Source organism: Mobula birostris, chromosome 6, assembly GCF_030028105.1.
Source record: "Mobula birostris isolate sMobBir1 chromosome 6, sMobBir1.hap1, whole genome shotgun sequence".
NCBI lineage: Eukaryota > Metazoa > Chordata > Chondrichthyes > Myliobatiformes > Myliobatidae > Mobula > Mobula birostris.
The window spans coordinates 54,041,606-54,068,165 of NC_092375.1; the positions used below are offsets into that span (position 1 = coordinate 54,041,606).

General features: G+C 40.1%; 1 pseudogene; it reads left to right on the forward strand.

The window, feature by feature from the left end:
- LOC140198688 (tRNA (cytosine(34)-C(5))-methyltransferase, mitochondrial-like) overlaps nucleotides 1-26,560 on the forward strand; it is a 158,976-nt pseudogene that overhangs the window by 97,084 nt on the left and 35,332 nt on the right.

A 26,560-nucleotide genomic window follows, 5' to 3' on the forward strand; every position in this document is an offset into this window, starting at 1 on the left:
GCTTCCTCAACACTACTTGCCCCCTCCACCTAGTTTTGTATGGTCTGCAAACTTGGCCAGAAAGCCACGAATTCTGTCATCCAGATCATTGACATATAGTCTAAAAAGCAGTCCCAACATTGACCCTTGTAGAACACTACCAGTCACTAGCAGCCAATCAGAAAAGCTCCCTTCATTCTCACTCTTTGCCTCCTGCCAATCCGCCAGTGCTCTACCCATGCTAGTATCTTTCTTGTAATACTATCAGCTCTTAAGCAGCCTCATGTCAAAGGCCTTCTGAAATTCCAAGTACACAACATCTACCATTCTCCTTTGTCTATCCTGCTTTTCACTTCCTCAAAGAATTGCAACAGAATTCTCAGGTAAGATTTTCCTGAAGGAAACCATGCTGACTTTGACCTATTTTATCATGTGTTTCCAAGTACCCTGAAACCCAATCTTTAACAATCCACTCCAACATCTTCCCAACTACTGAGGTCAAGCCAATTGGCCTATCATTTCCTTTTTTTCTGCTTCCCTCCTTTCTTAAAGAGCCGACAGGTGGGCTAAACCAGGTGAGGGTTGCCAATGGGTCTCATACCCCGGTGAGATAGGGACATGCCTGTGCTAGCATGTGAAGTCAGCCCTGGTGGTCTGGGCAGACGAGATCTACAGTGAGATCCAAACTTCAGGAAGGCAGTGCTGCAATGCTACCTGGAAAGTAAAGAGCATGGTGAGACGCAGAGGTCGTAGTCAACCACTGCAACCAGGGAAGGCTCCAGTTGTGACACCTACTCGTACCACTGGACCTGGACTTCTGAGGTTGAGAGAGTAGAACTCCTCAGTGCAATGGCTTTTCCATTTAAAAACTCTCTTGCACAGATTTCCTACCATGGTCTGTGGACAACCACTAGTAATATTAATAGTGTTCTAATTTGTTTTGTATTTCATTTAAATACATAAGCTAGTCCTGACGAAGGGTCTCGGCCTGAAACGTTGACTGTACCTCTTCCTAGAGATGCTGCCTGGCCTGCTGCATTCACCAGCAGCTTTGATGTGTGTTGCTTGAATTTCCAGCATCTGCAGAATTCCTGTTGTTTAAATACATAATTTGTTACTCAGTTAAACAGTGGTTTGTATTTTCTCTTATACCTTTTTAACTATTTCCATGGCCCCACTTAATTGGGCCAAAATGTACTGGTCCCAATGTGTCCCAATTAACCGGAATCCACAGTATTTTAACAAGATAGCATGCTATATCAGTTTAATTAAGCTTTGCACAGAAACTTTGCCAGTACAAATCAACAAAATATGGGTTTTAGATTGCTTTTCACAACACAAAAGGAAGACTCCTCAAGAAAACGAAAAAAACTTGAACTTTACCAATAAAAAAGGGTTTGTGTTAAAATTATAACTTTAATAAAGGTCATACATGGTTAAACACTGAAGCATGTACCACACTTGCAATTTGAGGCAAGTGGAAGGATTACATTATATATGTAATTTCTGCATTATAAATATTTTTCAGAGTTACAGTGAGAGTAGTGTAGTCTAGCCAATACACAATGAAGGAAATTTATTTACAGACTGATGGCTGGTAACTGAGTTATATTGAAAGAAGTGTGTTGTCAACCAACATCAGTATCACTCAAGTTCCTCACTGAAGAGACAATTTAATGGCTTTTTCAGAAATATTGCAAGGGTAGGCAAGAATGTTTTCTTTCAGTAAAAATCAATAGCTGATATTCTGTTGCTCTCCACAGCCACTTTTACAAACTTTGATTCAGTTTTCCGAGTAACCTGGATTGAGCAGAAGAAAGCAACTTTTATTTCTGCAAAGCCTCTTCCATGCTAAACAATTCAGTTGAAAGGAATAAATTCTTCATGCATACCAAGTGTAAGAGAATCAGGTCAAATCAAAGACAGTGGAACAAATTAAATTCACTTATACTCCAGAAAGAAGAATTCAATAAGGACGGTCAACTTTGTACTTTTAGTTTACGTAACTATAAAGGACACAAATCCAAGTTCTGTTGAGATTAGGGACATCATATCAGAAGCAAATGAATTCAGTCATGATGTTCTGTTGGTGGCATTAAGCACAAATTTTGTAATGATTAAATAGTCAAGCATAGTGACTGTCTAGTTTAGTTATGTCTGTACAGTTACAGAGTCTGATAAACATCTCTCCATTGCTCCAGAATCTGAGGTGTGAATGTGATCTATGGACTGCATTAGCAATTATTGTATGGTAAATTGCCAGGATACACCAGTGACTTCACAATGAAAACAAATATTTTACATGACAATCTCTGCTTTCAGCCCCTAATACAAAATACATAAAATCATCCTTGGAGAACATAGTTCTGCATAGTATTACTATTATAGAATGGCAAGATAATAACTTCAATGTAAAAGCAAATATAAGAAGAATTTATTTCAAGCCCTGCTGGTAACTCTTCAACTACATCGGCATATCCAGTACAGTAAAAGTCATTTTAATTATTATTACTTAATGCGAGTGAGAGGCAATTTAATTTGCTCATGCAACATGTGATCAGTACAGCCTTCATTGGATTGCGAGCAAGACACAAGTGGCAGTTGTCAAAAACAGAAGTGTTTCACGACAGTGGATTTCCAAATAGTGCACAAATATATTTAGGGATGTAAAGCTTTGGTCATTGTGCAGTCTAGGCTCTTGTGACTCCAGATCAGTGGTTCCCAACTTGCATGTTGCCCATCGCCCAACAACCCCCCCCCCACACACATCAAAGCACTTTCATACTTGCCAACACCTCTCTTAGGCACAATATACTTTCCAGTGCCCCACAGTGTAAAAACATGTCTACCATATGCTAACATGAGAAAAATGATTCTGCTTTAAACTTTTATTTGTCTTTAAATCTAGCTTACACAGTCCCTGTGTGCTGTACAGCAGCTTCAATATCAATGTGATCCTTGAGCTTGAGGTTTTTAGCAAGAGTTGAAATATCTGGTTCAAGTTGTGACAGCAAAAGCCTTAAGACCCCACACATAACAATGTCCAAGTGTTTTTTGTGTGTATGTGGTTCACTGCACTGAAGCCTGTTTCGACAAGGTAGGTGGGTGGAAATGCATTGAAGAGCAGTTTGGCTCTTTTCCAAAGATCAGGAAGCTTCATATGACAGTGTAACCACGTATCACAAAAGCTCACATTTTTGAAAAGCATTTTGGCTTCTTCACATTCTTCCACTTAGTAAAGAAATGGGTTAATTACCCAGTCTGGAATTTCTAGGTCGTTCAAATCCTTGAATTGATTTTGAAAATCCTTCTTCAGTGACTGCGGGTATAAGTAGTATTCTTGCAAGTCACCATCTATGAAAGAGAGTGCCATACTTTCCATACAGGGAACTGAGAACATTCATCTCCCAATGTTGTCTTTTGTATTTTCAATTTTTTGATAAAAGTGGACACTGCATGTTTTGCCTGGATTAAATTGAAACTGTCACCCAGCAGTTTCATATTTAGAATGTTCATTTTGTCATACAGATTGGCAAGGTATGCCGCATCTCCACATAGTTCCATCTTGTTTCCCAAGCTCTTGTCGACTTTGAGCAAAAATTTAACCACAGTGACAAAAAGATCAAAGAAAAGCTTTAAGAGGCAGCCTTTTGTCAGCCAGTGCACTTCAGTGTGAAGAAACAAGTGTTCCAACTCTTCATCGTTATCTTGGCAAAACTGATGAAATATTCTGCTATTTAATAGATGAGCTTTAATTTTGTTGATGGCAGATATCATAAGAGTCATGCTTGAAAAAAGTCACTGGCTGAAGTATTTGGCTGCAAGATGTTGGTGATGAATTACACAATGGATTGCAAACAAACTTGGAATTTCTTCTTTCATAATTGCCACTAAACCAGCATGATGACCTATCATATATAGTGCTCCATCTGTTGCACAAGAAATCATGTTCCTAATTGGAATACTTTTATCCTCAATATACATTTTGAGTTCATTGATTGATTTTTCATTGTTATTTGTTTTTGTCTTTTTACAAAAGAATCCCTTCATAAATTTTTCCATTTCTGATAAACAGTACATATGCCATCAGCAACGTCTTGTTGTCTCACACAGTGGAGTCATCCAGTTATATCCCAAATTCTGTTTTTTGTAGCTATGTGAATAGTTGATACTCAATGTCTTTGTTCATGTTGTCAATTTGATGAACTTGAGAGTTGTTACTCAGAGGAATTGATTTTAAAATACTGGTATCCATTTTGAGAACAGTGGTGAGCACTGCTGATACAGCAGGCATTATTAATCTTTCACCAATGGTATGAGATTTTCCACACTTTTCTATCATTTTGGAAATGTTATAAGAATCAACGAGACCACTATCGAGGTCAGTTTTAGCTCTCTTGCCAAATGATTCGAGTGTACAACATTTTTCAAATGCTGCTTTCATCTTCTGGAACTGAGTAATACCATAAGTAGCCTTTTCAGGGTGTCTTTTACGAAAGTGTTCCTGCAATCTTGATGGTTTCATGGCTTCATTAGAAAATATAATATTACAAATAAGACGCATGGGACATTACTGATCTAACGGGATGGAATAAAACCATACTCCAGGTATATAAACATAGTATTGATGCATTTCCTGTAGTTTCTGTTTCTTAGCAGGATTAGAATTCAAGGCCTCACCCTCAAAGATTGTGCCGTAAGTATTTATCCGTCATTAATGGGGCTAAATTAAAATGAAAAATTAACACAAACTGGGAATGACTATTGGATGTTGATGACAGCAGCAACTTGACACAGATGGAACGATGGTAGCAGCATGCAGACGTGCGGCAAGGCGAAGATAAAAACGATCACAATAGCGAAAATTAAGTTAAAAAGGGTCCAGATTGGAATCTGAATGTTAGTCGGGATAGAGCTAGTGTTCGGCAAGCTACCTTGATACCACCCTAGTTAGTGCAATTGACCAGTCAAGGAAGTCTCATAGTCCCCAAAAATGGTTCTTGACTGCAGATATGAAGCCAAGGGGTCACTTTGAACACCTCAAGAGGAATCATCAGGGTTGGCAGTTCCAATGATTGGTTCCCTTTTACTGCTTGGTTCCAACCAGCGCTATATCGTTGCATGACCTGTTTTCCGTTGATCTGTAGAGAAAGTTGAGAGGGTGTACTTGACTTAGCAGCTGTTAAATTGCATGAACTTGTTCTGTGCTGCAAGTTAAAGGGAATTGTTGGGCACACTGGTTGCTAATTTATGCATCCCCATTAATGTCTTTTTGGTTGATACAGTTGGATGAAATTGCTGAGTTTCAGATGTGCTGTGAAGACAAGTGCTCACTGCCTGCAGAGCTATGGTTCTTCCTGTGTTCCAGTGCCTCATCCTTTTGTTTTAGAAAATGCCTGTTCTACTAATTGTTGGTCAAGTCTCATGCCTCAAGTTAGGGTGCTGCTTACTGCTCCCCCCCCCCAAGAATCTTGAATGCCCCCCCCCCCCACAACTTCTATTTCTGCTCATACCCCCTTGGGACAAATAACTGCCCTTGTTGGGAATCACTGCTCTAGACCTGTTGATGAGTTTACTTTTAGCTATTTGTTTAGTTCAGGGAGAGAATGAGATGGACATAAATGCAGGCATGGATAGCGATGTCCACATCCCATGAATAACTAAAGAGAAAAAAAACCTGACTGACTTCTATACGTGAATAATTTCAGCTCGGAATTATGCTGCTCCTTCTGCTGATAAAGCATGATGTACTTGAGGTGAAATAAGCGGATTATGCTTCATTCAAAACAATTACCATCATATTAATACCTCTTCCTTGAAGTTTAGTTAATGAACAGAAGCATTTTAAGCTACCTCATTGTTTCCTTACTAGATTTGATGCAAGCATTGAGGGTGTTGTCATCCATTCTATACAATGGATAGAATACAATGTCTCAGATATGAATTCTGGTAGATATTTTACATATTTATTGGTGCAATGTGCAGCATTTCCGGAGTTCCATCTGTTTATTGAACTGCATAGCAAAAATAGAATTCTTTTTATTCATTACTTCACAATTTACAGCAACTCTTTTTGCCATGGGCATATGATGGAACAAATTATATTTCTCAATATAGTCAGATAAAAGCAGAAATCTTTAACTTCCTATTAAAAAAAATGCCAATGATTTATTAGTGGTAGAGCAGTCTCTGTCATTGTAAATGTTGTAACGTGAATGCATGATGTAAGAAATAACAATATAAGAAGATCATAGTTAAACCTTTATCAAAAAATTATATTTAGATAGCAACAAATTGAAATGCAAAATCTATTTATGAATGATACCTTGTGTACATTTTGTTTGTATAGTTTGTTCAACGTGTTTTGTTCATAGGATACAGTAAAATGGCCATTGGTCACATCTGTATTCCTGAGTCAAAGAGATAGGATTAGTCATTATTTTCTTCATAGAAATTAGTTAACTTGTAAGAATACTTGATGTGAATCCCATTTTGTTGAAGTTTCAAGGGAGAATTCTATTTATTTTCGTTGTTCCTGAATAATTATGCTCTTATTTTGGCAGGATTCTGAGTCCTTGGATACGTGTATTCAGAATACTCTGTCAACACTCTATCCCCCCTTTGAGGCCACAGCATCCACTGTTCTCTGTCAGGTTTTTGATGTAGTGAGAAAACCTATTGTGGTGATGGATTGTGCTACCTTATTGATTTCCTCGTCCCTGCTAAACACATTCTGCAGTGCATCCAGCAGGACGCTTGTGTAAGTAAATGTTTAAAAGCAGTGAATGGAGGTAATTTATAATATGATTTAATATGTTATGACTTAATATAAAATGAAAGAGTGAAGTAATGTAAAATAGTGTGATGGTTATGATAAATGTCTTTATTTAAAATGTAAAATACGGTTGTCAGAGATGCTAGCTCAAAGCAAACTGCAGGAAAAGGTACAGTTCATCTGCAGTAAGTTTACCTAAACTTGGCCATGTATTTAGAAGAACCAGAAATGACTTTGTCCAAAAATATGAGAACTATGAATTGTCCCTTTAAACAATGTCATAGACTAAATAACTTTATCTCTAAAGACGATTTATAACATCAAATCTATTCATTCAAGAAGCTATTACTTTTTTGACCTTAGAGCCATGTAATTGAAAGGACTAATACAGGAATATTTTCATTCTGCAAAAATTTGATAATGAGTATTTATTGAACCACCAAGCGTATGGTTGGAAAGCACATTAAATCTGATTTGTGAATTCCTTAAGAATTGATGAAATGAAAATACAGATGTGCTTGTATTTTGTTTGATATTTTAGAAGCATGTATAAAGGATCTTTGTATGTTACTGAATGCTTGATAAATGTAAGAATGACTTGGGTTTAATAAACACAAATCCTGTTAATATAACTGATAAATTTTCTACAATTTAGGAGGTATCAGTTTAGGATAAGTGCTTGTTTTAGTCACCTGCTTCGCATGCCAAATGCATAGTTTTGTGACATTGCTGTTTAAATAAATCATAATCATAAGTGGTATGACTGGACCATCTTGAGTAATAACTGGTAAAAATAATGAAATACAAAGTACGGTTTTGTTTTAAAGGTCAAATCTACATTAAAGTGGGAATGATTTTTCTTGTTTTGATTTGTTTTTTTATTGACAAATGTGGATGTTATAAACTAAATTTTATTAAATAATATTTGAAAATGTCTAGATGTAATGTTCATTATACCATAGTTGAGAACTTGCACCAGTTTCTAAAAATTGTGGATTCAAGGCTCACACAAAGATTTGAACACAAAAACCAGGCTGTCACACAGCTCAGTACTGAGAAAGCAGTGCCCTGTTAGAAGATTTAGAAGTTACATTGAAGATTCACGTGCCCTCTTGGGTGGAGACCAATCTAGCGAAAGACCAACGGAAGAATCCAGATCCGCGATATGATTGTGAACTTGGTCTGATGCACAAGGGAAGTGGAGAAAAATGGCAAAGGAGAGGAGCAATCTCAATCTCTCGACTATAAAGTCCAGCAGCATCTTGCACTACTTGGCAGTGAAGAGCAAAGCACAGCACAGGAACAAAGAAGGAAATATAAACTTTTCAATTATTTGCCTTAACTATCTGTAAAGTAGGTTGGTTGAAGGTATACAAAAATCTGAGGAATTCATGGATTTTCTAATGTGCTTTTGTTTCATATTAGTCTTTGTCATTCATGTATATTTTTGTAAGCTAAATTATTAAACTTGCTATTTGCTGGTTCTTCTGAATGTGGTCTGCCCCCTCCCCCTCCACGGCAGAATAGACATTGTTCAACTAGATGTTTTTCAGTAGGCATGACAAAAGATACTACATTCCTTAAGGGAAGAAGTAATGAATGCAAATGAAAATACTGTACTTTTGGAAGAGCAAGATAAAGGGGATTGATTTGGATGGATTCAATTACATATCTGGCAAAATAATTACCTCCTGTTTTGTAAACTTGAATGATGCTTCAAGCTTTAGAATTGGTGCTTTAAGTTGCTTGTTCCTCCTTCTGCTTTGCACTCACTTAAAGATGAAATGAAAATTTTAACTTTTCAAGCTCAAAATCAAGTTTATTATCAAATGCACAAGTACATGTATACACAGATACAATGAAGGATTTACTTTTAGGAGCATCATATGTATATTGTATGATCTAAGTAGCATTCACAGAAAAAGATAAATTATACACTATTTTACAAGAAAACATAATTAGAACCAGAATCAAGTCCATTTCAGTGCAACGTGTTCAAAGTGTACATAATGTTCCTCAACTGTAGTGGTGAGGGTTTGCTGGTCGATTCAGGAATCAGATCGTTAAAGGGATGTAGCTGTTCTTGAACCTGGTGGTGTGGGACTTTGAGCTTCTTGAATTTCCTTGGATTTCAGTGGTGGGGAGGAGCATGCCTGTGATATATTGGACAGAGTCCACTACTCTTGCAGCTTCTTATATTACAAGCATTCAAATTGCCATACCACGCCATGATTTCAGGGTACTTTCAACAGTGCATTTGTAGAAGTTTATTAAGTGTTTGATGATAAATCAACCTCCTTAAATTCCTGGGGAATCTCTTTAGGTTTTGTTTTCAATCCATTTATCTCATAGGCCTGTCTGCAGTGTAGCATGGTCTCTTAAACCCTTAATTACTACTTATCCCTATTCAAGGGCCGGTTTTCTACCTATGCTAAACCAACAAGTTGGGCATTACGCTTGTTACCTTGATTCAATATCTATTTGTTAGCTTGATCTAAACATCAAGAAAATCCAAGTCCTGCACCAATGTACTCCAGATCAAGCTCCTAAACCTCTAACCATCCAAGTTGACAACATACCTCTGGAGAACACTGATCATTTCCCATATCTTGGCAACCTTCTTTCTTCAAGAGGCAGCATTGATCTTGAAATGAATTGCAGAATAGGCTGTGCAAGTGGAGCTTTTGCCAGGCTGAGAAAAGGGTTTTTTGAAGATTGAGATATCAGGACCAACACTAAGCTTCTGATCTATAAAACTATAGTCCTCCCCTCCTTGCTAATCAGCTGGAATAGTCTGAGAGCTGGAATAGTCTTGTTGGGCCAAATAACCTTATATTTCATAAGAAGATGTGAGGGAAAAAAAATGCCTGTCTTAGATGGGTGATGTTCACTCTTAAACAGTGACTTCTAGTTCTAGGATCTCTCACAAGCAGAAACGTCATTCCACATCAATGTTTTAAAACATCAGTGTGTCATGATATGTTTCTGTCAGTTACTTCTCTCCTCAGTAGCTACGCACCTAGCAGGTCTATCCTTTCCTCATTAGACATCCATATATTTGTCCTATCAGTCGTCAATGAACTGCTTCATTATGCATTATACTCTTACATCTAGTCGAATAATAGCCTTTCATAAATAAGAAGAACTAAACTGGACCCTTTACCCACCCCACCACTCCCCCTGCCCTTGGATTTAGTTGCACCGGGGCCCCCTGCATCTTGAAGTATCAGCTCCCAACTTTTGCTAAATCAAAAAAATGCATAGGTTGGGAAAAAAAGCAGAATATTTGAAACACTCAGCAGATCAGACAGCATTAGTAAAAAGAAAATAAAACAAGTCTTGTGAAGTCAAAGAATTTTTTGGACTCTCTGGATTTGTATTTAATTTTGCTCACGATAGATAAGAACATTCTGTTAGTTTTCCTAATTGCTATGCCTGTCTACTAGTCATTTCTGACTAGAACATCCATATACTTCTAGATCTCAGAGCTTCTCAACTATTTATTTAAAATTCTGATTTTTTTCTCCTAAAATGGGCAATCTCGTTTTTCAAATTGTATCCTTTTTCCTAGTTCTCTGTCCTATGAATTTCTCCGCAGTCTCATTGTATCCTGCCCAGAAATTACTTTCCCATTTATCTGTATGCCATTAGAAAATTCACCAACCATACCTTAATCAAAGCCAGCCGGTGGTGTAGTGGCATCCTCACCGGACTTTGAGGCGAGTGGTCCTGGGTTCGAATCCGGCCGGCTCTTTGCACCTTTTCCATCTGTGCTGGGTTGAGTGTTGAGTTAGCAACTTGGCTGGGGTGGCATAACTTGATGGGTCAAAAGGGCCTACCCTGCACTATATGGCTAAATAAAATAAATAGATAAAAACATTAACATTTATATGGTCCCCCTTGATCCCAAATTTACAGGAATGGGATGCAAGAGCAGCTACTTAAATAGCTTAATGTTACACAAAATTGAAATATGTAACCTGTATCACCAGGAAGAACAGAGCATAAAGCATACAGGCACATTACCTATAGCTTCCCTTCCAGGTCAGATGCCTATCTGATTGGGAAATATATTACCATTCCTTCTTCACCATCGTGTTTGAAATATGGAATTCCTTTCACTAATACACAGTGGTTATACCCTCACCAAAAGAATTGCGGTTGGTCATGTAGGAGGCCTATAAGGATGCAGTTAGGGTAATTGATACCTATTTCCTGTGAATAAATAAAAAAAAGTTACAACAAGCAATTAGAAAGGACAATTAAAACCTTCCCTGTATTTCAAAAGGAGTAGATAAAAGTGTGTTGTAGTGTTGTTATAGTTGAATAATACTTTAGTAAGACCATCAGCCTAATGTTTTATCTCCTAGTTTAAGGAGTGCTATGCTTGCCTTGATGAGAATGTAAATCTTAAAAGGAGCGATTTGAGTACAGTGAGCCTTACTTGTTGGAGATTGTGTACAATAGGATCTCATTAAAGAATCAGGAGATTTGAGAGGATGGATAATGTAAAGATGCTTCGTCCTGAATTTAAAGGGAGCGTGAGAAAGGGGGCTGCAGTAAGTGTAAAGGGAATGATGGAAACAGGACCTAGTGAGGGCCAGGAGTTCAGATTCAGATTCAAGTTTATTTATCACATGTACATTGAAACACAAATGCGTCATAGGCATTAACAACCAACACACTTTAGGATACGCTGGGGCACACATTTCAGTTACAACGTAACATGCTCATAATGTTCAACAGAATAACACAAGCAACATCAATAACGAAACAAAATAACAGCAGCAAAACATACCCTTTCCCATTGTCCAACCCTCCTACCCACTCACATACATAGACAGGACAGGCTGCTTCTGGGCCTTGGGTCTTGACCCCAAACATTCAGACTTAAGCCTCCAACCTCCAATTTCTAGTCCGGACTCATAAACATCAGGCCTCTGGTCTCCAGAAAAGCCGAGCCAGGGGTTACAACCTTCAGATCTCTACCTTTGGAATTGCCAACTTTGGTCTTTGACCTTCGGGGTTGTAACTCTGGACTCGCCAACCTGCGGACTGATCTTTAACTTTGTTCTTCAGACTCAGTCAGCCACTGGGTATTGAACCCAGAGCTTGCTGATCCCAGGACTTTAACCTTCAGGTCTCAATCCTAGGACTCACTGATCACAAGTTTGACCTTCGGGCCTTGATATATTGACATGCATGGACCTCTGACTTGAGAGGTTACCAACCTTGATGACTCCTACCCATATGGATCTCTGACCGAGATTCGTTGGGTTTCCTCACTGCCTACCAACCTGACTTCTGGGATTGCTGACCTGAAGCACCTTCAATTACTCCAAAAGACTGCGGTTTGGTCAAATACTGAAAGGCTTTTATTCGCTGTACAATACGACCCCACAGTGAGTGTCTGCCCCCAGACTGAGGGGGAGGGGCAAGGTGAACACCTTTATACAGGACTCTGTGGGAGGAGCCACAGGGGCAGTCAGCAGAGGGCTGTGTCCAGACAGGCAACCGAGTTACAACATATATACATGGTTTACCACATGACCTTTGACCGCAGAGTGCACCAACTTGGACTTCAAACACTGGTTCCTGCCCCTGGCTCTTCATTTACTATCCCTGACCTCTAACTCTCCCTCATTCCTGTCCCTAACTCCTTGCACTGCCCCCATACCATTCCTACAGACCTAAAAAAGGAAGTAAATCTGAGCCAAAACCTTGACAAATATTTCATCGCAGCACTGTCTTGACCAGATGAGTGTAAATAGTACAAGGGAGAAGAGCCAAGATGTTGATTCATCAGATTTTTCAAATGGTTGGATAGCAGAGGCTGTCAGAGTTTCCTTTGTGATTTTTAATCGTCCTTTATTTTTGATGTCTTTATGATTTTTCTCCCTAAACACTCCTTGACTTCCTTGATTAGCTTTGGTTCGTTCATCACCTTGGCATCTTTCTCCTTACTGGGATATATTTTTGCTGGGTTGCATAAATATCCTTAGATGCTTGCCTATTGCCTGACTTGCTAATTTATTTCCCCAGCCAAATGTGACTGACACTCACTTCATTCCTTTGTTTTTTCCCTCTTTTTCAGTTTCTCATCCTCAAGCCAAATTTTATCATACTGTGATCACTGCTTCCTCGGGGATTTTTATTGTGACATAATTTATTAAGCCTGTTTCATTACACATCAGCAGATCCAAGATACCCTTTTTGCTTGTTGGCTCTTTAAGAATAATAATAATAAATATTTTATTAATCCCGAGTGGGAAATTCTTTCGTTACAACAACACTTAAAGCACATTTAGCAATGTGCAGACTTAATTAATAATGAAGTACAGAATAATAAAATAATAATTTACCAATATGCAATAATTTGTAATAATGTGCAATAATAAGGGACTGAGATCAGGGCATTTCTGCTGTGTGGTTAGAATGCTGCTGTTACAATCCATCCAGATTCTGCTTCATGTTTGGCTCTAGTAATTGTCACAATGGACAGCTAGTGATGTGGTTGATAAAATTACATAACTTGAACTGCAAATGCATCAATATTGCTTTGTAGTTGTCCTTTTTGTCTAAATATCATTAATAAAGAACTGACTATGATCTCTACATTTATCTAAAAAAAGAAATCCATTGCTGGTCAGCTTCTCATTTCATGTCTCATTACACCTTCCAGTAATTGTTGCCTTTGTCAGCTTTAGAATTGAGATGGAGACCAATATCTGAGGAACTATCTGGTGCTTAAGATGGGTTCATAAGCATTTGTAGTAGTGACGTGGCGTGAGGGGTTCAGGAGGAATCAATTAAGAACTAATCATTCAGGACAGTGGTGAGACCAGAAAACTGATCTCTACCTTTGGAATTGCCAACTTTGGTCTTTTCCCTGTGCTCTGTCATCACTTGCTTTACCTTCCCCTCTCACTAATCCACATATTTGTCATGATCTAGGGCTAAATCTGTGACTTGTTTGTACGGAATACAACTAATACAGTGGCATGCAAAAGTTTGGGCACCCTGGTCAAAATTTCTGTTACTGTGAATAGCTAAGCAAGTAAATGATGAACTGATTTCCAAAAGGCATAAAGTTAAAGATGACACAATTCTATAATATTTTAAGCAAGAAAACTTTTTTATTTCCATCTTTTACAGTTTCAAAATAACAAGAATGGAAAAGGGCCCGAAGCAAAAGTTTGGGCACCCTGCATGGCAGTACTTAGTAACACCAACTTTGGCAAGTATCACAGCTTGTAAATGCTTTTTACAGCCGGCCAAGAGTCTTTCAATTCTTGCTTGGGGGGATTTTCGCCCATTCTTCCTTGCAAAAAGCTTCTAGTTCTGTGAGATTGTTGGGCCGTCTTGCATGCACTGCTCTTTTGAGGTCTATCCACAGATTCTTGATGATGTTTAGATGAGGGGACTGTGAGAGCCATGGCAAAACCTTCAGCTTGCGCCTCTTGAGGTCGTCCATTATGGATTTTGAGGTGTGTTTAGGTTCATTATCCTGTTGTGGAACCCATCCACTTTTTATTTTTGGCTTTTTTACATTAAAGACGGTGTGATGTTTGCTTCAGAATTTGATGCAATATGTGAGGTCCAGTTTGCTGTCGAGTTGAACTGACCCTGTGAGGAATTTGGATGTTTGATGGAGTGACGTTGTGAACTTCTTTGAAGATGAAAATCAACCGTAGTTTAATACGTAGGTTTTTAAGTGGTTCCCATTGAAGGTTAGAGAGCACGTTGGTGACACTGGATTTCCTGCTGTAATCGTTTAACACAAAGCGAGCAGCACAGCGTTGGATTGTTTCGATGGACTTCTTATTGTTAGCTTAATGGGGATCCCATATGGCCGCGCAATACTCGAGCTTTGGATGGATGAGTGTCTTATATGCCATGTCCTTGATGGATTTACTACATGAGTGGAGGTTTCTTCTCAGGATACCCAGCATTTTATTTGCTTTGGCTGTAATCTGATTGATGTGGCATGCCCCGTTAAGATCCTTGCTAATTTCAACACCAAGATATGGGTGGTAGGTGACTGTTTCAAGAATCTGTCCATTCATGTTGTATGTCGTGTTGGTTGGTTTAGCTTTGTGACTGACGTGCACAGCATAACATATAGTTGAGTTGAAGGACATTTGCCATTGAGACTCTCATTGACATAATGAATCAATATCGTTTTGCAGCAGCTGAGCGTCTTGGTCATTTTTTATCTCGGTAGATTATGCAGTCATCTGCAAAAAGAAAAGTTGGGACAGAGGCATGTTTACCATTGTGTTACATCACCTTTCCTTTTAATAACACTTAATCATTTTGGAACTGATACTAATTGTAGTAGATTTGCAATTGGAAATTTTGTCCATTCTTGCTTGATATAAGACTTCAGCTGCTCAACAGTCCATGGTCTCCGTTGTCTGATTCTCCTCTTCATGATGCGCTATACATTTTCAATAGGAGATAAATCTGGACTGGCAGCAGGCCAGTCAAGCACACGCACTCTTGTGTCTACAAAGCCACGCTGTTGTAGCCCGTGCAGAATGTGGTCTGGCGTTGTCCTGCTGAAATAAGCATGGACGTCCCGGGAAGAGACGTCGCCTTGATGGCAACATATGTCTCTCTAAAATCCTAATATACACCTCAGAGTCAATGGTACCTTCACATACGTACAACTCACCCATGCCGTGGGCACTGATGCACCCCCATACCATCACAGATGCTGACTTTTGCACCTTTCACTGATAACAATCTGGATGGTCGTTTTCATCTTTGGCACGGAGAACTCAACGCCCGTTTTTTCTGAAAACTAGCTGAAAACCATAGCACACGGTTCCACAGTCTTTCGGTCCATCTGAGATGAGCTCGGGCCCAGAGAACTCGCCAGCATTTCTGCATAGAGTTGATGTATGGCTTCCTCTTTGCGTAATACAGTTTCAAGTTGCATCTCTGGATGTAGCGACGGAGTGTGTTGAGTGACAATGGTTTTCCGAAGTACTTCCGAGCCCATGTGGCTATAATTGTCGCAGTAGCATGACGGTTTCTTAGGCAGTGCCACCTGAGGACTCGAAGATCACACGCATTCAACAATGGTTTCCGACCTTGCCCTTTGCGTTGAGAAATGTTCCTTTTGAACTGACTAACAATTCTCTCACGAATTTTGGCACAAAGGGGTGAGCCATGACCCATCCTTGCTTGCAAAGACTGAGTTTTTGATGGATGCTACTTTTATACCCAGTCATGATACCTCACCTGCTACCAATTAGTCTGCTTAATGTGGAGTCTTCCAAACCGGTGTTACTTGAATATTCTGTGCACTTTTCAATCTTATTTTAACTCTGTCCCAACTTTTGTTGAGCGTGTTGCAGCCATCAAATTCTAAATTTGTGTATGTTTACAAAATACAAATAAGTTGGTCAGTAAAACTATTGAAAATCTTTTCTTTGTACTTTTGTCAGTTAAATAAAGGTTCACGTGAATTAACATCACAGATTTTTGTTTTTATTGCATTTTGGAAAATATCCCAACTTTTCTGGAAATGGGGTTTGTACATTGACTGAACAACCCATGAGGATGGTGGAGAAGATATCTGGCGTTCTTATTTCATTGGAAAGGTAAAACGAATGTAACATTTGGGGAGTTACTTTACAAGTTTAGAACCCATTTAGAAGTATTGTGTGCAGTTCTAGCCTTCACACTATAGGAAAGATGTGACTGCTGCACAGTGTGCAAGGAAGATTCTCCAGGATGTTGTCTGAATATTCAGTTTATTTCAAATTATGTTTGCATTTCTGTAATGTGCATGAAGCTGCAAAAAATTAATTTCATGGCATTTATATGCTGGGTATGTTTGGACATAGAAAAGTACACCACAGTACATGACCTTTGGCCCATGATGTTATGCCAACCTTTTAATTTACTCCAAGATCAATCTAGCTTAGTGGATAGCACAACACTTTACAGTACCAGTGGCCCAGGTTAAATTCCCACTACTGCCTATAAAATGTTTGTACGTTGTCCCCATGACCACATCGGTTTTCTCTCAGTGCTGTGGTTTCTTCCCACAGTCCAAAGACATATGGATTAGTATGTTAATTCTCTTGTGATTAGGCTCGGATTAAATCGGGGGATTGCTGGGCAGCGAGGCTCGAAGGGCCGGAAGGGCCTATTAAGTGCTGTATCTCAATAAATAAATAATGCTTTCTTCCTGCATAGCTGTTATGTATAACTCCAAAAAGGAAAACAAGGGAACCTGAGAGATGTGTGTAAACTTCATTTCTACTTTGAGTGAGAATATGTGGTGGCGTAATGTCATACTCCTTTCACATACTTTTACACGTACGTTTCATGTACGTTTTGGGGAGTCTTTGGATAACCTGGGCTTGAGTTCTGTGGATTGAAGGAGTCTAAAGGCTGATTTATACTTGTGTGTCAACTCGACGCCATAACCTAGGCAAGTGGTCTGCGTGCGTTGTGAGCATTTATACTTGTGCGTTGGTGTGTCTGCGTCGCTCTGCAATCCGGGCACACCTGCCCGCGCAAGGCTTCATGGTCATGGTAGTCTTTCTCAGGGTAAACAAGTTTAAAGCGAGCATCTTTTTTCATAAAAGTAAAAAGTGTCCTCCATAATTTCGGAGGTCTGTAAAGCTTTATGGAAAGCATTGCAGCCAGAGTTCCTTCCCTGCCTTTCAGTCGGCCAATGGGAAGCTATTGCAGTGTAGGAGGAAATGCAGTGCTACTAAACGGACTCAATCACAGCTGTTGCGGTCTGCGTTGCTGCGATGCGCAGTTTCATTTTGGGAGAGGTGCGCGTCAAGCTACGGCGTAGGGATCCGTGTAGGCACTGCGTCAAGTTGACGCAGAAGTATAAATCAGCCTTAAGGGGTAATCTGACAGAAGTATGCAAGGTTATGAGAGATATAGATAGATAGTAAAATCCATATTGCTGTGAGTCTAATAGGGATTTGTGACCAGTAAGCAGAGCAAAGTAAAATGGAATTATAGTTAAAACTAATATGATAAAGCTGAACAACCAGAAAAGGTGGTGGAGTCAGATGTAGTAAAGAAAAAACTAAATAATGAGGTAATAAAGGATGAAGGAATCATTTGTTGTTTTGAATTTTGTCTTTTTAGAACAATAAGAATAAAAAGTCTCAGATCAGACAGAAGTCACAGAAACAAGTTTGTATACCAGCTTTGGAATATTTTGATAAAAAATACGGGCATGAACATGGAAAGTTGTGGGACAAAGTCAGGTAATAAAAGAGATTATTTCCTTAGCGAATAAAGAAAATAAGATGTTCTGATTAAATAATATAGAAATGATTCTAATCTCAATTTATCATATTTCTATAGTTTTGTATCTGTATCATTGCAATGTCTGTTTAATACTGCTTTCAAATATTGGTATCGGTTATGTGCTGAAGTCCCTAGAATGGATCTTGGCCCTTTGAAAGAAATGTAGTCTACAAACAGAGCACCTTGACCTTTAGGAAGAATGTTAAATGTATGGACAGATTTTTAAAACTAATGTACTGGCATAGTTTAATGTTAAGTTTCAGGCCATAAACTGATTCTGGAGCTATTTCTTTCAACTTCATATTTTAGCTGTCACTGGCAAAGCTAGCATTTATAACCTATCTCTAATTATAGGTAGTGCACTACACTACCTCACTTTTTTTGCATACTTATTTTAATGTAACTATTTAATTACTTACTCTAATTCAGTTTTCTTTATTTATTTATCATGTATTTCATTATACTGCTGCTATAATGTTAACAAATTTCATAACATTTGCTGATGATATTAAACCTGATTCTGATATGATGGTGCTAAGCTGTGACCTTGAACTGCTGTAGTCCTTTTAGTGAATGTATTCCCATGGCAATTTTGCATGTGGAGCTCCTGAACTTAGACCGAGTGACAGTGAAGCAATGGCAAAAAAATTCCAAGTGAGGATAGTCTGTGTTGTGTTGTTGTTCCCATTATAAAAAGTCATAAGTTTAGGAGCTGCTGTCCAGTAGCTTGTATGAGGAACTGCAATGACTTTTGTCGGTGATGCACACTGCAGCTTCTGTGCTGTGAATAGTAGAGGGAATGAATGTTTAGGGTGGTTGATGGGATGGCATTCAAGTAAGTGTGTTACCTTGTCCTGGATGTTACCAAGTTTCTTGGGATGTATTGAAGCCAAGTAAGTGGGGACTGTTTCATGACTCTCCTAACTTGTGCCTTACAGATGGTGGAAAGACATTGATGCAAGAGACATTGAGTCACTTGTAGAGTGCCCTGCCTCTTACCTGCACTTGCAGATGGGGGATTTATGTTGCAAGTCTAGTTGAGGGAATCCAAAAGTAATGACAAGGGTAGGTAGAGATATTTGCCCGACACGACTCGATCAGCTTCTGCTTGAATATTGCCTTGGTGTTGATGCGTGTAGGCATGGGCTACTTCATTTGGAAAGTGGTGCTTTCAAATGGGACACCCTAGCTTTTGATGAAGCTAATTGATGAATGTGTTTGATTACTGTCTTAAGATACTCCTGACATATTATTCTGTGGCTGAGAAAATTGATGTAAAACAGTAACAGCCTCCTGCCTTTTGTGACATTGATTACAATCATTGGAGTATTTTCCCTTTTGGTACCCATTGACCAGTTTTGCTAGGATGCCCTGTCACACTTGGTCAAATGTTTACCTCGTGGCCAGAGCAGTCATCTTCACCTCACTTCTCAAATTCAGCAGTTTGGTTCCTATTTAGACCAAACCTGGATGTGCATGGTCCACGCAATGCACAGGCCAGCCAGTGAGTTTGCAAAGGACTGAAATTCTGGTGCGGGGTGTGTTGTGTGAGAGGCAGCAGCTACCACCACATTCAACAGGTGGTGAATAGGGAGACTAGGATCTGAATGGTCTGACAACACACAAAGCAACTGCTGCTACTCCCCAGCGAAATCTCACCCACACAGTGCCAGGCAGGGTGCACACTGAGGTTCGAATCCCAGCACTGTTTGGCCTCACCACTTACCAGCACGATTCTCTCCATACCAAGCTGTGGGGCTCATCATTGTGCCAGATCATCAGCAAATCAGCTGAAGAGGGCAGGGTTTGCCCAAGGTTCCTAGCTTAGGAGTGCTATCAGTAATATACTTCTGTGTATGTAAAATACTCTAGTGACATCTTTTAGCACTCATTCTTGGGAAATGCATCCAGCGTGCTCAGAAAAGCCTGAATGAAAAGGTGTATTAGCCTTCTAAAGCAACAACTGTGTCCCAGTGAAGAACAGAATGAATGTTTAAAATGGTGAATGGGATATCAATCTTTTTGTTTAAGTACAGCAAAGACATTTTTGCTAGGCAAGTCCTTGCTAGCTTAAACTCTGGCCATGTGGCTCTTTTCTGCGCAGCATTAGCATCAGCTCACAAAGATCATGACTGTGCTTGGAAAAGATTTGTGCTTATTTGTAAGTATTTGTAAAGAAAAGTAGACAGATCAATAAAGTAAATCTTTGTAAATGTACACAATATAATTCCCATTGCAGAAATGTGACTGCAGTATATAGTTCAATTTTAGGTAGGAGAGGCAAGGTTGAGCTGTTAAAGTTTCTTCCTGGTTAAGATGGCTAGAGCCAGGATTCACTGTTTCGGAAAAAGGAGTTGGCATTTCACAGCTGACTGAGGTGGAATAAAATTTCTTCACCCAGAAAGTTTCAACGGTACATTTAACGTCCGAGAAATGTATACAATGTACATCCTGAAATGCTTTTTCTTTGCAACCTTCCACGAAAACAGAGGAGTGCCCCCAAAGAATGAATGACAGTTAAATATTAGATCTCCAAAGTCCCCCCCAGCTCCCCCTACGTGTAAGCAGCAGCAAAGCAATGATTCCCCTCTCCCCCACCAATTTAAGAAAAAGCATTGGCATCCACCACTGGATACTCAAGCGTGCAGTGAAGCAACAGCAAAGACACAGACTTGCAGTACCCCAAAGACTACTCGTTCACCCAGTATTCGACAGGTATCTCTGTTTCACAGCGAGGGGAGAGGCATAACAAATAACTCACTTATTTACGATGTTAAAAGTCTGTTGCTTCACTTTTTCTGAGCTCTGTGCCCGAAGATCTCAGGTCTCTGGGCACACAGCCAGAGATCTTTGGTCTCCCATGACATACCGATTTCCTGCCGGGATACCAGCCTTCGGTCCGCCCATCTCCAGAGCCACGAGATCCCAGAACTCCGAAGTCAAGCTAATCTCTTAGGCAGCATCCTTGGCATGTCGAATAACGGCCAGTTGTGAAACCCCGAGAGTGGGTCCCATTCCCTCAAAGAACGGAAGTCAGCGTGTAACTCCAGTTCAGGGTCTTCAGAAGAACACTGAAAGGGAAAAACAGAGATATTAAAGATGGAAATAGAGCTGTTTCCGAAGATGCAAGCAAAGGAGCCGCTGTTAAGCGCCATTGTCTCCTCCTAAGTAGTAAACCTTTGGGATTCTGCAGCTTATAAGACTGTGGAAACTTGGTCGCTGCTTTTGTTGAAGATAGAGATCAATATACTTTTTAATGGAGTCAAGAGGTACAGGGTCAGTGGAGGAAGGTGGTGCTGGGTTAAAAGATCAGCCTTGATCGTACTAAATGGTGACACAAGCACAAGGAGGTGAATGGCCTACTCCTTCTATTTGCTCTGTTCTTTTATTTATGATTGCTATCCCATTCACCATTTTAAACATTCATTCTGTTCTTCACTAGGACACAGGCTGCAATATGTACCATCTCAGAATCAGGTTTATTATCACCGGCATGTGTCATGAAATTTGTTAACTTAGCAGCAGCAGTTCAATGCAATACATAATATAGGAGAAGAAAAAGAATTAAAAAAAATAAGTACATCAGTTACAGTATACGTATAATGAATAGATTAAAAATCATGCAAAACAGAAATAATATATATTTAAGAAGTGAGGTAATGTTCACGGGATCAATGTCCATTTACGAATCGGATGGCAGAGGGGAAGAAGCTGTTACTGAATTGCTGAGTGTGTGCCTTCAGGTTTCTGTACCTCTTACCTGATGGTAACAATGAGCAAAGGGCATTGAGATGCTGGGAGTTCTTAATAATGGACACTGCCTTTCTGAGACACCGCTCCTGGAAGATGTCCTGGGTGCTTTGTAGGCTAGTACCCAAGATGGAGCCGACTAAATTTACGACCTTCTCCAGCTTCTTTTGGTCCTGTGCAGTCGCCCCCCCCCCCCCCCCCCGCCCATACCAGACAGTGAGGCAGCCCGTCAGAATGCTCCCCACGGTACATTTAAAGAGGTTTTCGAGTGTTCCTGTTGACATACCAAATCTCTTCAAACTCCTAATGAAGTATAGTTGCGGTCTTGCCTTCTTTGTAGCTGCATCGATATGTTGGGACCAGGTTAGGTCCTCAGAGATCTTGACACCCAGGAACTTGAAACTGCTCACTCACTGCATTTCTGATCCCTCTATGAGGATTGGTATGTGTTCCTTCGTCTTACCCTTCCTGAAGTCCACAATCAGCTCTTTCGTCTTACTGATGTTGAGTGCCAGGTTGTTGCTGTGACACCACTCCACTAGTTGGCATATCTCACTCCTGTACGTCCTCTTGTCTCCATCTGAGATTCTACCAACAATAGTTGCATCATCAGCAAGTTTATAGATGGTATTTGAGCTATACCTAGCCACACAGTCATGGGTATAGAGAGATCAGAGCAGTGGGCTAAGAACACCCCCCTCAGATGCACCGGTGTTGGTGGTCAGCAAGGTGGAGATATTATCACCAATCCACACAGATTGTGGTCTTCCGGTTAGAGAGTCACGGATCCAATTGCAAAATCATCTACAAAATGCTCTGCAGTTACTTACCCGGCTTACTCCAATAACATCTTGCAACCTCAACCAGCAAGAAGGACATGGCACCATATGGGAATGTCAGCACCTACACGATGTCAGCAAGTTGCATACCTTCCTGAATAGGAGCTATATTGCAGTTCCTTCATCATAGCAGGAACTGTGGATTGTGGAACTCTCTGCTATGGCTTTGTGAGAGCACCTTCACCAGAATGACTGCTGCAGTCTGTGACGAGAATACACATAGATAAGATGTTAGCTGTCCTGTGTGAGCAGCAGTTGGTCTGCCACCTGTCTTCAAGAGAGAGATAAGGAACACAATGAAACAGCATCTGGAGATGTGTAATGAAGGGACGGGAGAGAGACAGCTGTCTGGAGCGGCTCCCCCTTTGAACCCTGAACTGTTTGAAGTGATGGACAGGCGATACCCCAGCTGGGGAATAAAAAGGGACCGGTTCGCTAAGGCAACACACATGACACCCGAGGTAACGAGACCCTGGAAGCGGTGCGCCTCTCACGAGTCAGTGGGAAGTACCGGACAACGCACAGAGTGGAAAGGTACGATCAGCGGGAACCCGGTGTGTGTCCACCCTCGCTTGGGTGCCGGGTTCACTGCAGAGGATCGACTGCATCTGAAGGAGGGGTCACAGTCGGTGACCTCAGGTGACGTCACCAAGGACCTGCCCGAAAGCTGCTTGTGAGCAAATATCACCGGTCTGTGAGTGGAAGCTGTTTCTGAATGATCAGTCGTTCCCGTTCTCTCTCTCTCTCCCCCCACGTTGTCCATCGCCATGGCAACGATTACTGCGAACTGAACTATTAAATCGAACTGGACTTTTGTGTCACTTTGAAATTGGTCATTTACCCCTAGACAACGATAGAGCTTGATTTGTGCTGTTACCTTAATTCTCTGCACATGTGTGTTTATCATTGCTGAACTGTTGCATTTATTATCCTTTCGATTACTGTGTTGCTTGTTTCTTTAATAAAACTTTCTTAGTTCTAGTAATCCAGACTCCAGCTGAGTGATCCATTTCTGCTGGTTTGGCAACCCAGTTACGGGGTACGTAACAAGTCAAAAAGGTAACTTGCCACCACCTTTTCGAGTGCATTTAAGGAAACTAAACAGATGTTGACCATCCTACACTCAAACAAAAATTGATTAAATAATAAGCCTCAACTAGTAATGTAGTGAATTTTTCAACACTGGCAGAGGGAATTCAAGTTTAAGGTGATGGATGTGATGAAGTTTAAGGGAATGGGGGATTCTCAGATTCCTGTAAACAATGGATTAATTACTGACTATGTCTGTGACTGCAGTGTGTTCGAATAATGTCTCACAGCTGCTTCCTTTGGAGCGAGATAAGGGTGAAAGTTCACCCAGATCCACATAAGATGTCCTCTGGCTTTTTACACCTTTTTGATTTTGACAAAAGGCGGTACCTGATGGAAATTAGACAGAACATTCCTTTCTTAATTAAAGCATAAATTTGACGGATGTTCTTATCTTTGTAATTAAGTTGTGGCTCCAACAAACCAGGTAGGACATTCCTTTCTTTAATTAAGGTGACTGGAGTGTCTGTCAAACTGATTGTTCTTATGTATCAATAGTCCATTGACTTGACCGGAATGGTTATCAAACTGATTGTTCTTTTGTATCAGTGGCCTTGTAACTTCTAACAATTCTGACATCAGGCAGTGAACTTGTTGAACCACCGGGGAGATGAGAATGTTTCTCTCCCTGATGTCGGGTCCAAGTTCACTCACCGGCTGAGCTCGAAGAAGTAAACCGGTGAAAAGATAAGTAATGATCTTTTCGTGCTGTCGTTATTTGATCCAGCAAAGTTATGTTTACAGATGGGGTAGGGGAGTCCTGTCAATTGGAGTGTTTTCTACTGAATAGCATCCAGCTATTGGTGTTGTTGAAATTACAATTGATCACGCTCCTGACAAATGCCTTTGAAAAGATGGGAGAGCTGTGGATGTTAGGAGATGATTCATTTACTGCAGTGCTCCCAGCCTGTGAATTATTCTTGTTACTGTAGTATTTATGTGGTTGGCCCAGTTGTTTCTAAGTAGAAGTGAACCCAGATGTTGATGGTGCAAGGCTCTGCTGATGATAGTGCTATTGATAGCAAGTGTGGGTATATCGATTCCATAGTTGGAGATGATCATTGACCTGTATTTTAGAGTGCACACAGTATGCCACTTCAAATTTCATGGAAGTTAATATCCAGTACTGGAACTCTACAACAATAGTGGGTGTACATTTTGGAGACTACTTCTGGTCTTTCTTCTACCTGTAGCTAATTGGTGCTACATTTGGAGCACCTGCAATTAAGTAGCACAGAAAAATTGTTGGGCCTGTATTTAATGAGCATCACCAGAGTTGACTTCCCTCTGTCGAATTAGTATTGCAGACATTCTGCTGGAGCTGAACTGGGTGAATACCATAGTGACTTGGATTATTTCTGAAGGGAAGACTATTCATCATACTAGTCAGTGGCCATTCAGTAGAATAGTTCTGTCATAAATTTTTGAAAAGCTAATTAATATGGGAGCAGACATTTTTTTTTATCCAATGCAGTAAATTTCCAATCAGCAAGTGAAACAATTCAGTTTGCTTGAATGGAAACATGGTTAGATTTGCTTAGATCAGTGGTCCCCAACCACCGGACTGGGGACTGGTACTGGACTGCAAAGCATGTGCTACCAGACCGCAAGGAAATAATATGATTTGGCGATATGAAACGATATGAGTCAGCTGCACCTTTCCTCATTCCCTGTCATGCACTGTTGAACTTGAACGCATGCGAGGTCATTACGCATGCGTCATCCATGTCAGCGCGGGAAGATGATCAACTCCTCGAGCTTCCAAATGACAGTGGGCTGAAAAGTATGTTTGATATGACATCTCTGCCAGCATTCTGGATCAAAGTCAGGGCTAAATATCCTGAGTTAGCCACGAAAGCACTGAAAACGTTGCTTCTATTTCCAACATACCTCTGCGAAGCGGGGTTTTCTGCAATGAATGCAACAAAAACTAAATTGCGGAATAGACTGGACATAAGGAACCCCCTTCGAGTATCACTGTTTCCCATCACCCCTTGATAGGACCGTCTCGTTGCAGGAAAACAAGCCCAGGGCTCCCACTGATTCAGCGATATTGGTGTGTTGCAATGATTTTATATGTTCATACGAGGAAAATATGCGCTGTGTGTTTAATATCCAAATGTTACTTAAAATGTTATGATGCTATTGACTTATAAGTGACTTATAATTGATTTATCACTATATTCATGTGAGGAAAATATACGCTGTGTTTAATATTAAATTCGTTAGATAAACCCCTTTTAGAAACGAAATTGAGTGTACAGGTGTTCCCCGCTTTTCGAATGTTCACTTTACGAAACCTCACTGTTATGAAAAAAATCAGCGCGCGATAAAAGGCTGCGCGCGCCCTGAGCAGCCGCTCTACCCCGGATTCGGAAAGGCATTGCTTTAACACGTGCCTGTGAGCAGTCATTTGCAAGATGAGTTCTGAGATATTGGAAAAGCCTGAAAGAACCCGTAAGGGTGTTACACTTAGTGTAAAACTAGACATAATTAAGCGTTTTGATCGTGGTGAATGAAGTAAGGACAAAGTGAGTTTGGCTTGTGGAAGCTGACGAAAATGATGTTGAAGAGGTTTTAGCATCCCTTGACCAAGAACTGATCAATCAAGAGCTGATGCAATTGGAAGAGGAAAGGATAACGATCGAACCCGAATGCAGTAGCGAAATGAACTTGAAGCAACTGAGTGAGATTTTCGCTGCAATGATAAAGTACGACTTTAATTTTGAAAGGGTATGTCGGTTTAGGGCATATTTGCAGGATGGTTTGAGTGCTTACAAAGAACTGTATGATAGAAAAATGTGCGAGGCTAAGCAGTCAAGCAAGCCTTCCA